The sequence below is a fragment of the Carlito syrichta genome, unplaced genomic scaffold (assembly GCF_000164805.1).
Source record: "Carlito syrichta isolate Samal-C Ts95f unplaced genomic scaffold, Tarsius_syrichta-2.0.1 Scaffold309769, whole genome shotgun sequence".
NCBI lineage: Eukaryota > Metazoa > Chordata > Mammalia > Primates > Tarsiidae > Carlito > Carlito syrichta.
This window is the reverse complement of record NW_007253865.1, coordinates 256641-269505: the sequence shown is the minus strand read 5'-3', so window position 1 is coordinate 269505 and position 12865 is coordinate 256641. Positions and strand designations below refer to the sequence as shown.

Here is a 12865-nt window from a genome sequence, read left to right as displayed (position 1 = left end):
CCTTCCTCTTTCCCTCCCCCCCTCCCTTTTTTTCCTTCCATGTAACACATATGTATTGAATATCATGTCCGGCTCCATATTAGGTTCAGGAGAAATAGTGGAAAACACAATGCACTCTTGCCCTTTTGGGGCAGGATAGGTGGTGGTAAGTGAGACACACACAGACAAATGGACACAAAAATATCACGTTCTATAGCATATTCTAAAAACCACATTGCTATGGCAGGACTAAAGACCAATCAGGAATGGTCAGGTAAAGCAAAGGACAAAGGGAGGGGGTAGTCTAAGCAGCCATAGTTCTATGGGTTCTGCGATAGTATAACAATTAGTAGTGTTTTGTGTGTAGATAGGAAAAAAACAGATTGTGAACATTGTAATAGTATTAACTGTGCTATAATAATAGTATTATTCTTTCCTATATTGAATACTTTCTATGTGTCAGGCAATACTAAAAGCTTTAAATACCTTGCCTTATTTAATCCTCATGACAATTATATAGAGCAGGTTCCAATACCCTGCTTATTTTAATGAAGGTGAAACTGAGGCCCAGCAAAATCAAGTGGCTTGCTCTAGGTCACATAATGGGTGAGTAGAAGCATCATATTTGTTCCCACGAGCCTCACTCCAGACACCAGACACCCTCCATATGGAGACCTTCCATCTCTGCATGTGGGTTAGCTTTGTCCTAATTAGACTTAAACAAAGGCAGAGGGCTATAATACCAAGGCACAATACTGATAGTAGATTCTCAATACATATTTGATGACAAGAAAAAAAATTTCCTCAAGTCCAGGATATATAGATTTTCTAGTGCATCGAGGAGAATGGATATGTAAAATGATATTTTCTTCTGATCCAATAGCTTCTACATAAAATGACATTTTTACCTTTGTTTGTTAGACTCAAATTTTCCTGTATCTGTTTTTCCCAACTTTATTGACATATAATTGACAAATATAGTTGTATATATTTAAAGTATACAAGGCAACGTTTTGATATACATAGACATTGTAAAATGATTACCACAAGCTAATTAGCATATCCATCACCTCACATAGTTACATCTGTGGGTGTGTGTGTGTGTGTGTTGTGAACAAAATAGCATTTTTAATCAACACAAAAATTGTATGCACAAATATATTGTCAAGTGAATTAGTGAGCAAGTCAAGATGAGAGTTAAATATATACTTAGGGACAACTTGGCCCTTTTTAGTTATAATTTGTTTTTATGTTGTCAAACTTTTTCTGACACTTTTGCTTGTCTTTCTAGTCAGATTGTAAGCCCCTGGAGGTCAGGGACTTGTCTGTCATCTTTTTATGTCCTAAACAATACCTAATCCCATCCTTTCCATTCTGTTCCAAGGGTAATCTTGCTGTGTCTTTATTAAAGAATTTATCACAGCATCTCTCATGGTTGAGTCAGTTGTGTGCAAATTTCAAATGAAATTTGAAGACATTTATTGGGGCACAAAAGAAATCCCCATAAATTTTTTATTTGAAATCAGAAGACACTTGATCAAAGCTCAGGGCTAGTTGACAAATCAACCCAAGCCAAAGGCTTTCAAACATTACTTTCTTCAACATCCCATGCTCTCCCACCCGTTCAGCTCTCAATATCCTTTCCTTCACGCCTCACTGTGTCTCCCTACAGCATTCCTAAGCTGTACAGTAAAACCATGTTATTACTCTCTTGACCATTATGCTCAGTGATATAGCTCTTTTGTGGGGTCACCCAATTTGAGGATTTTTCTTAATATGATGACAATTTCAATGCCAATGAAAATGTTTCTTTGTGACCTGCCTGGGCAACTTGGCGAGACCTCATCTCTATAATAAATAAAAAATCAGCCGGGTGTGGTAGTGCATGCCTGTAGTTCTAGCTACATGAAAGGCTGAGGTGGAAAAAGCCCAGCAGGTGGAGGCTGCAGTGGCCGGGAGCGGCCACCGCACTCCAGTCTGGGAGACAGAGTGAGACTCCAACTCAAAAAAAGAAAAAGAAAAAGAAAACATTTCACTTCAGTTTTAGACATTTTATGGATGAGTATTTGTTTTCACTGATGCCAGGTGTTCTGTTAATGCATCCTAATAATTAGACTTGCGTAGTTTCCATAGTGCTTCCTACTTAAAAGTTCTTCACTGATACAGAGAATAAAGATGACTTAGTTCATCAAAAAGGTAAATGATTACTGATGCTTCATTTCTAGCATGGCCTTATGCTCAGCATTTTTTTGTGTGTGCTCAGCATTTTTAATTCAGTATCTTATTTGAACAACCCTACGAACTAGACACTGCTAGTTAGTTTGTCAACTAGCCCCGTATGTCCATTGTACAGATGAGGAATAAAAGCGACTGGCAAATGGAACACTGAAACTCAAATAAATCTGATTTCCTGATGCCCATAAAGACTCTACTCTTTTTTTCTCCTCCAGCTTACCTAGAATTATCAATTTCTCCAAGTTCTCCAAGGTTGATCTCATTTACCTCCCACATACAGAGGGGGAAACTGATGAGCACATGTAGGTGATATGCCAAAGAGCCCAGAGACAGCCAGGCATTGATTCTGGTTAGTGGGTGACATTGTCTGTTATGAATAATGAAGCCAAAGAGGGTAGGGATCAAGTTGTTCCTACGTGCTGGTTGCAGACACGTAACACGTTTGAGTGACAGAAATACTTTCATGTCTAGGCTCTGTAAAAATTAGCTGCAAAAACAGCTTCTGCTTTTCTCAGCTCACCAGGACAGTCACAGCAAGAGTGAGGCAGGGTGAGAGTCACAGAGCTCCACATCTTTCTGCGGTTAACATTCTATTGTCCCCCAGGCATATGTAACCAAACTGTCATTTCTCAGACCTTTCTTCCATGTGCAGCATTTCCTCTGAAGCAAGTTGAGCTGGAAGAGGACAGGGACCTGGCGGGCTGCCTATAAGCTAATCAACCTCACAAAAATAAAGAAACACGGAGCAAGGACTTGGCATCTGGTTGGATCCTATCCATCATAAACTAAAATTATTGCAGAGGGAATCTTCTTTTTTTCATCCTTTCACCCCATTGCTTACCTAAAATCTGATAGAGGTTCTGCAGAATATTTGGTGTCTCTCTGGGCTCCACACATATGCAGGTAGAATGCAGCAATGAAAGTGGGGCATGCTGTAGGGTGATACTCAAGGAAGATATCCAAGCCACCACTCCCAGGGCACCCCCTTGGGTAGCAACCTTACTTTGTCATGCCAAACCAGTCTGCTATGAGCATTCAATATAACAACCTCTCTAAAGAGCTTGGCATGGGCCTCAGTTCATGGAAGACATTTAAATGTTAACTTCAACTCTTAGCTCACAATCTTTTTGATCACTCTGTTGAATTATTTTGTCCCACTCGCTTGAGTTTTTCTTCCCTACCGTTACCCAGTTCTCTGCTCATAGACATGCCCATTGCCTCAGTGGTCCATAAGAGTTGAAATCTGAAGCAATCTCCCTACATTTGAATGCCTACTTGATCATGCTACCTAGCTGTGTGACCTTGGAAGAGTCATTTAAACTTTCTATGACTCAGTTTCCTCTTATTTAAGATAGGTATAATACTAATAGTACCTACTGTACAAAATTATTTTGAGGATTTGAAGAGTTAATCCACATAATTGTTGAGAACATTGCCTGACCCATATAAGCTCAACAGTCATTAGCTATTTATCTTCTTTAACCCTTGCCTCATGTTATAAGAATATTGATAGTCATTGCTTTTATCTTATTGGGCTATTGTAAAGGAAATAGGTAGTTACAGAAACCCTACTATGTGCTGGCACTGCTTATAAGGATCAAATGTAAAATAGATTTAAAGCGAAAAGCAAAATTAGGTAAATAGCATAAGTCACTATGATTCAAATTGATATTTTAAAAATGATTAGAGAAATTTCCACAGTACTGAGAAAAAGTTTCCTTTCACTCTAGCAAGATGGTTTTGTTGAAGTTTCTGAGGACTGGGAGATATAGAATTAGTGATGTAACAAAAAAAGCAGATACCACACAGATTTTTCCAAATTATGAGGCCTGATTGTCCACAACAGGAGTCTCGGTGCTCCGTTTTCTCTAGCCCTCTGTACGTGACCTTCCTTTGATGTGCTTTTTGGTGAATAACTTTACAGGCTGATGGTTTTCTCTGTAGTATGATGTGAAAAGAACCAGGAGAGCTTCCACCCAGAAGTGGCACCCCTCACCCTTGACTGATGTGTGCATACGGAACTGGTCTCTATCTCTTTCTGACCTTGCTGGCTCCTTCCACACTCATCTGCTTGCAGCTCCCTGGACACTTCACACTGCTGATCCTCTTTAAGTCTTTGCTCTTGTTGTTTCCTCTGCCTGCAAACATTTCCTCACTTATAAGAAAAAAAACAAACAGAAAAAAAAAAATCCACTGTGACTATTTGAAGTCTCAGATAAGTCATAACTTTATTTAGGTAAACATCCTGAACACTGTTTTCTTTTTCCAAAGGTCAACTTGACCATGCCTTTCCTGGCCCTCACTGCAGGTGGTTTAATGTGTAGAGTCCACTAACGGTGGGTAATGAGAACACCTGTAACACTGCATTACTTTTGTTATTGACATGTCTACAATCCCTATGAACTAGAACTCCTTGAGTAAAAAAGCATATTGTAATCATCTCAGCTTCCTCAGAACCTAGAAAAGTGCCTGGATAACCAATGAACATTTGTTGAAAAGATCAATGGAATGAATATGGATAAAAGAATGAGGCTTAAATAATTCTTGGTCTTCAGAAAGTCAGAAGAAGAAACTGAAATCAGCTACTTTCGCCACTTTGAGCTTCTTTGGATAAGCGGTACAAGGAAAGAGGTTCGACTTCTTAGCTAAATTATTTGACCTCTTCTTCTTCATTTCAGTGCCATACAGTACTTGAATCAGTGTGTATGTTCCATAGTCGGTGCTTAAGAAATGTCTGATGAAGGATAGAAGATCAAAGAGATTTCATTTTTCAGTCACAGGATCTTGGCAGCATCCCATGGAAAGGTGGCCTCCATAGTCTAGATCCTGGGAAGACAGGGACAGACACTTTCTAGGAGATGGAATAGTAACTGCTACCATGTAAACCCCAATGCCAATCATACCCACTAGCCATTCAGAAGCCTGATCCACTGAAGAAGAAGCCCAGAAACAATATCTCTTTCTTCCTACTGTCCCTTACAGGTAGTTCAGTCTGCTCCCCAAACATATACAGTCACATAATATTCTGAATAATATTAATATTATTTGTCTTTTCTTTTTATGAATTTACAATCATCATCCTAATCAATACAAAGTGACATTATTGCAAAGTAATAAAAAAAGAAGTTATTATTGGGGATTTGACATTCAGAAAAAAGATTTTGCAACAAGTCTTGAAAACAAATGTTATTGAGGAAGAATTTTCTAAAGCACTCTGGTGTCCATTTAACATATCAAGATCAGTTCTAATGGAGCACATTATACAGATTTATGTAAGGGAGAAAAGAAGGGCTCATAGCAGAAAATTTGCCCATTTCAAACATAACAGATTGTGGAGAGGGGTTGATGGAGCAAAGAGCCAAGAGAGGTGAGGAAAAAAATAGCCCTCTGACTATTTCTGTCTCGTCTTCAAAGCCCACAGAGTGAGGAGGGGCAGTGGTTAGGTTGGGACCAGACTACAGGAATTCTTAACCCACCCCTTGTTTTGAATAAAGACACTGAAGAAAGTATACAGGGGTCTCACATAATTCAGAGTGTGGAGTGGGATGTGCAGGTTGTGAAAGAAACAGGTTTGTGCACCTGAGTTTCCCCCCTTGTTCTCCCATAGCATGAATGGCAATTTGAGAAGCCATAGACCTGCCACAGACTGCTGGGGTGGAGGCTGAGATGACCAACAGCCTCAGTACCACGATTGACAGTTGGGGCCAAAAGTTGCAGATATGACAGAGACTCACAGGATCTTCATCAGAGACAGTGGGAGGAGGAGTGGGCAAGTTTCCAGGAAAAAGAGTAGACAAGTCTTCAGCAAGGGGAGTGAGCAAGTCTTCCTCAAGGGGAGTGGGCAAGTCTTCAGGGAGAGGCCCCTCACTCTAAGCAAGCCATACAGAAATAGACCACAAGTCCATCAGCCACAGATGTCAGCTGCAGGTGCCAGCTGTGAACGCCAGCCATCGGGTGGTACCAAGCATTCCTCAGCAGACACCAGGCACCTCACACCCAAATACAACTACAAATCTAGGGACTCACTTCCCCCCAAAACCATGGCCATGAGCTTCAAAGAGTGGGGCAAGAAAAGGCGAAGAGAGCTCTGAAGAAATGAGCAGAAAAATTAGTTAATCTAAAGATTCTGCATAAATGATTGGGCTAAACTAATTTAAAACTAAATTGGACTAAATACTTTTGTTGTGTTTTCTTTCTACCCAAACAAGTGGAGAGCTCATAAAAATTAGATCAGGTATAAAAAACTAAAGTATCTAATTTAATTTAATTTTTTAATTTTTTTGCATACCTAAATGTTATATGAATAATTTGTGGGCTTTGCTACTCACAGGCAATATTGATCCCTGTCAGATTAGTCATGGGGCTCGGGAAGGATATGGTTTGCAAGGTAAAGCTAGAAGTAATTTTATTCAACATTGTACCAGGAAGGTTTCCATAATTGTTTGTCCTATTTCCATCTCTTTCATTCTCACCTCTAAGCCTCCTCTTTCCCTCCATCTTCTCCTCTTTTATCTCTTGATTCTTTTTTCTTCTTCTCTGAAGAGAGAAAATGTACACAGATGGGCAAACTGTCTCAGAATGGCTGCTCTGTGAACTTTTCAGATATTTAGAAGAAGTCAAGCTGAACTGCATAAGCCCTCAGGAAGCACCTCTCTGACAGAGTTATAGGTGCCCCCAAAGAAACTTACAAGGATATTATTAATCGAGCATATATTTCCACTTCAGAGTCATGGGAGAAATATGAAAGGGAAGGACAAAAGCTCTTTAGAGGACTTCGCCTTTAGCTGATGAATATGTTAGTGAATTGAAGAAACCCTCAAAAAGTTTAGCAAGTGGAACATTCCTGATGCAGTACGTTAACTCGAGTAACCTAATATAATAACCATAAGGAAAAAACAAGTCATGCTCCCCAGAGACGATCTATAGTCATAGAAAGAAGATGTGGAACTTTAAGTAAACAACTAATTGGAATGATCCAAAGGGTTGTTTTGACTAATAGTGGGGTCTCTTTTCGGAAATATGAACGGTCCTGGCTTTGAGGTTTTTCACAAACAAAATAATCCTGCTCCAGTGAAATGTCTGAGTGTTTAGTAAGTGACAAAGCCTTGGAAAATAGGAAGGGGAATTAAAAGCAAGCAATTTCAGGGCCCATCTGCAGGACAAAGACAAGCAGGTAATAAAACGCCTTGCTCTGCTTCCTCTTTGACCTCTTTTAGTTTGTGTGAACTTTTAACCCAAGAAGTTTAAGTTTAAAATCAAATTCAGTTTGAAGCAATCTTGAGGCACACAGTGGGTGAGGATGGTGGGCTTTGTATTAAAACGATCTCTTCCCTCAGGGATGACTTCTTGGATGTCATAATCCATTGGTCAATAATAAGAAAGCAGTATTAGTTGAACTCCAAACTAACTATGTGCCAGGCATGACATTAGTTATCCTATATGATTTATTTTGTTTAATTCTCACCACAGATCTAGAACTTGAAATGTTATCTTCATTTGAGGGAGGGATCATTTGGTCTAGCCCTTTGGGTGAATTCCTGAATTATTAGCATTGATGTTTGTCTTTCCTTCTCCCAAAGCTCCAGGAAGAGAAGCCTGGAAACCTCTCAGTGTGGCCCATTTCTGAAGATTTTGAACATACATTCTCACTTGTAATTCACGTCTTCCTTAGACCACTGATTCTTTTGGTGATTAAACAACAGCACAACAATGCACAGGTTTTCCTGAACCTAGAAAGATAACATCAGAAAGAAGGTCAAAAGGATGGGAGAGACAATGAGAAGATTTCAGGGCATTGAGCCTTGTTCTATAACTATGAACTACAGATTATCCTTTCATGATTACCAAAGAACTATACATCCTTTATTTTAAAGCATAATATTGTATGGTACATAATCATGAGTGAAATTCCTCTGAAATTCCATCCTTAGGGTATTATTACCTTTGACAGTTGTTCCTTAATTCTGAACTGCTGAGGGAGGGAGTGTGGCTAGATCCTTGATCTCTATTGCTGTTGCAAGTTAAAAACAGGACTTTAGTCACTTTGAAATAGTGAAAAGAGCGCCTTGTTTTGAAGCCAGACAAACCAGGACTTAAACCTCAGCTCTGATCTTGGGAAAGTTACTTAAATTCTCTGAATCTCAGTTTCCTGGATGCTGAATATCATGATAGCACTAATTCATAAATCTGTGAAGAGACTATAAGGTCAGGCATGCAAAACTCTCAGCACAGTGTATGGCGCAAAATCAGCATTTGATAATTGTATCCAATTGAATGTCACAGATGTTGCAGATATTAGGATCCTTCTGCCTGCGGTATAAAATTAGCAGCTACTGGGACAATTACCCAATCTCCTCGTTATTATTATTTTATTCACTGCGTTAATGACTGGACTTCAATTTACAGAAAAGCTCTTGGCTAAAGTTTGTGATTTTTAACACAACGTGTCTATAGGAATTTTTATCTGTTTGCATAGTCTTTATTGAATGTTTGAAGCTGCTCATAATAAACACTAGAATGAGTAATGATTTGATGATATAATTTTCATACTCTGAAAATAAATTTTACTTCTGTAATAAAAGTCAACCAAGCCCACTTTTGATAAACTGGAACCTTGGGACTCCCCTCTTCAGTCCTTGGTGAGGTGTGGGGGTATGGGTGCCATGAGAGACAGCTTTGAAATGGCAAAGGCTGCTGCTTCCTAATGAATGCCCAGCCATCTCACTTGGTTTGGTTGAAATGCAAAACTCAAAGTCCCAGGCTCTGTCACTGCCAAGATCCTGTCACTCCTAATGTGCTCTTTTCCAGCTGTAGCTCATGATGCCTCTTCAAACAAATTATTCTGCAACGATTGATCGTGTCCCACTCCCTTTAGATGGCCCATAACCACATTTAAGAGTTAGACAGAAATACTGCCTGACAGATGATCCACGTTGGGGCCAGAAGGCTTAAAGTGCAACATCTCCCAACCAGCTTGCCAATGTAAGACGTGCTTGGGCCCACACCTAACAACTGTGTCGGTGGTAACAAGGCCGATGTGCGGAAACACTCAACTGCTTCTTGTTTGCCTACGGCCTCAGGGCTTGAGAGCAATGGCACGTCTGGACTTTCCATCCTAAGACCCCACACTTCTACCTAACAAAAACAAGTTGGTTAATGATCTGTCTCCATCTAGCTGGACAATAGGGTCCTTATGGCAAGAAATGTTTGTCTGTTTTGGTTACAGCTGTATGTCCAGCCCTGCATGGGTGACTGGCATATTAACATGTGCTCAATTCAGATGTGTTGAATGAGTGACTACAAGGAGATTCCAACAGTAATGTCTTTCCTCGATTTTCTTCAAGAGAAGAGACCTTTTTTTTTTTTTGAGTCGGAGTCTCACTCTGTCGCCCAGACTGGAGTGCAGTGGCCGCTCCCGGCCACCGCAGCCTCGACCTGCTGGGCTCCGGCGATCCTTCCGCCTCAGCCTTACAAGTAGCCGGAATCACCACGCCCGGCTGATTTTTTGATTTATTGTAGAAATGAGGTCTCGCCGCCCAGGAGGGTCTCGAACCCGCGGGCTCAGGCAATCGACTCACCACAGCCTCCCAAAGGTGCGGAATTACAGGCTGAGCCACCGAGACCGGCTAGAGAAGAGACATTTTAATAGAAATAAGCAGGCAGTGATTGTGTTGATTATAGGAATTTGCTTTTCAATATGAGACACTTCAGGATACCTGCTTGTCATTTTCATAGGTGTTCTTTATCCTTAGTTATAGTTGTAATAAAGTAATTGAGGTCCCTTTCAGGTTATACTATAACATTATAGACAAAGAAAAAGGTGTGCATTTTTATTTGCTTTTACAATTACAAGTCACTAACGAATTTGTAATGTCCATGTGGTCATCTTAGAAACATAATTTATCTCATTAAATAAAGTGTGAGTTTATTGTCTATATTTTGAATCATGGGAGTGACTTGAGGGAGGTTCTAGAAATATTCTGCGTTCTGATGAAGTTTGAGGATCTAAACAGTTCAATAATTCTTTCTTCATTTCTTTAAAAGGATTTACTTATCATTTATATCTAGCCATGGCTGACTCTGACCATGCCAGAAATCCGTTATTTTTTCTTGTGGCACTGTCCCCATCTGGCAAATGTTCCAATTATTACTACTTAACTTGAGTTTAATAGTTTACTTGTTAAACATTTGTCTCCCCTGGCTAGAACATAAACAGATATTTTTATCAGTTTTGTTCATACTGCTTCCCTGGTGCCTACAATAATGCCTGCAGTGTGATAAGTGCTTAGTAAACATTTGTCAAATAAATGAAATTATTTAAAATTTATGTTACGGATCCCAATATCTGTGTAATAACAGAGGGTGGCCCCCCAGACTAGAAGAGGAAGGGATGGTCTTGGGCAGGCAAGAGATCAAGCCAACTCCACACTTTTCTAGATGTACTGCCATCAGGCATTCAACCTCCCCAAAACTCAGTTTAATATTTGCAAAATGGGAATAACAATAACTATTTAATAAAACGGTTACAGCATTACATGAGGTTTTGTGCAAACTGCTAAAAATTTCAGAAGTATCAGACTTCATCATGCATTTGGTACATATCTGTTGATGGAATGACAGATTGAATTGCACTCATCAATTACTTAGTTCAACCTGTCTGCTGAAGAGGCTACTAATGGATCCTCAGATGTTATAGCAAGTGCATAGAGGAAAATGCCTTTCCCATAAAATAACAGGGACCGGGAGACTCATCAGAATCCATTAAGGAACTCCTAAAAAATGTATATTCTTAAGTGTAATAGCTGTACTTCTTGTCCACAATCATTTGTCTTCCTTGCTAGGCCCAGGGCTGCCATATATGCCATGCTTTCCTGTAGGTGGAGTTTAGTCCACATCCCATGGATGCTGGGCATGGCCACAGATTTGCCTTAGTCAATGAATTATAAGTGGACATGATGCATGCCACACCAGTGTAGAAACCTTAGCTGTGTTGGCATGGTTTGTTTTGGCACCACTTTGAGCTTCTGCCCTCAGTTATGAGAACGGTATGCCCTAGTTAGTGGATACTCCTTCAGCCTGGGTTCTGGAATGAGAATACACATGCTTCTGGGTCAAGCCCAGGCAAGCCCAAGAGAGCTGCAACAGACTCACAGCTCTCACGAAACATGAGCACAAATGTTTGTGTGAGCCACTGAGATGTACAGGTGGTGTGTTACCGTAGCAAAAACCAACAAGTATGCCAGAATTCACTCCATGACCACTGTAGTACATACTCTGAGACTCAGGAATATGTTTTTTAAAAGATTTTCATGTGATTCTGATAATCAATCAGGTTTGGGAACCACTATCCTGGACTCTCGGCACCCCCTTCTCTTGTTCCTGCCACCTGCCCTTATGAGCAGGGCTTGACTAATGCTTCTGTGGTTCCTATAACTCAGTTAGTGGCATTCCTGGTTGTCAGGCCAGTAGAAAAGAAAAGAATGCTCCTCTGCTTTGGAGATGGTGATAAAATGTGAAACTGCAGAGGCTGAATTAAATCAGAGACTTTGGGGTCACCTGACCTTTCCCTCTCCAGCACTTTATTGGGAATGTGATAGAATAATTTATTACTGAAAAAACAAGATAAAGCCTATGGAAGGACATACACTGTTATAGGCCAGATGGTTTGGATTTGTGCATGGTAATTATTCTAGTTTCTGACAATCACTAATAAGTAGTCTGCCTATGTTAGCTACTAAATTATTATTGACTAATCGATGCCCAGCAATTCTGCCTGCTTACAATGTCTTACGGGACCCAAGGGGTAAGAGAGTACTATCAGTGGTCACTGGCCGAGACCAAGTCTGTGGATCCAAGGAAGACTTTTCATTGACTTATTGGCATCTCAGCAATAAAACCAGAGCCTGCATATTTGAATTCTGAAGAAGAATGACCTTTTTGTTCATTGACCACTTGTAATTAGGTCATATTCAAGGTCATGGGTAAGGATAAAATAACTTTATTTTACATGAGTAAAAAAAATTCTTGACTGGCTGCTCTGAAAAGCCATCTTTGCATTGTTTCCTGTCTGGCTCTCTGCTTGTCCCTGAAATCTCTTGTTCTGTTTAGTCGCTTGCATGGGAACATCGGCATGCCCCGCCATGTCAGACACAGTTGTTGGCACCAGCTCCGAGATCACCACCAAGGACTTAAAAGAGAAGAAGGAACCTGCGGAGGAGGTGGAAAATGGAAGAGATACCCCCACTAATGAGAATGCTCATGAGGAAAACGGGGAGCTGACAATGAAGTAGATGAAGAAAAGGAAGAGGAGGAGGAGGAGGAAGGTGATGGTGAGGAGGAGGACAGAGATGAAGATGAGGAAGCTGAGGCCACTAGGGCAAACAGGCAGCTGAAGATATGGGGATGACAATGTGGAGGCTAAGAAACAGAAGACCAACGAGGAAGACTAGACAGCAAAAAGGAAATGTCAAATTAAAAATAAAAAAAAAAAAAGCCCTGTAGCCTATTCACCCTCCACTTCCTGTCTCAGGATCTAAACGAGGTCACCTTGGAGTAAAGAGGGCCATCCACTTGCCCAGCACAGGCAGCACTACCCACTAATGACACGCACTACCAATGCATGTGAAAATTTGCAACAGGGGAAGAAAAAAGA

General features: G+C 40.4%; 1 pseudogene; it reads left to right on the top strand.

The window, feature by feature from the left end:
- Nucleotides 1–12353: 12353 nt before the first annotated feature.
- Nucleotides 12354–12662, top strand: LOC103270232 (annotated as a pseudogene).
- Nucleotides 12663–12865: the final 203 nt, after the last annotated feature.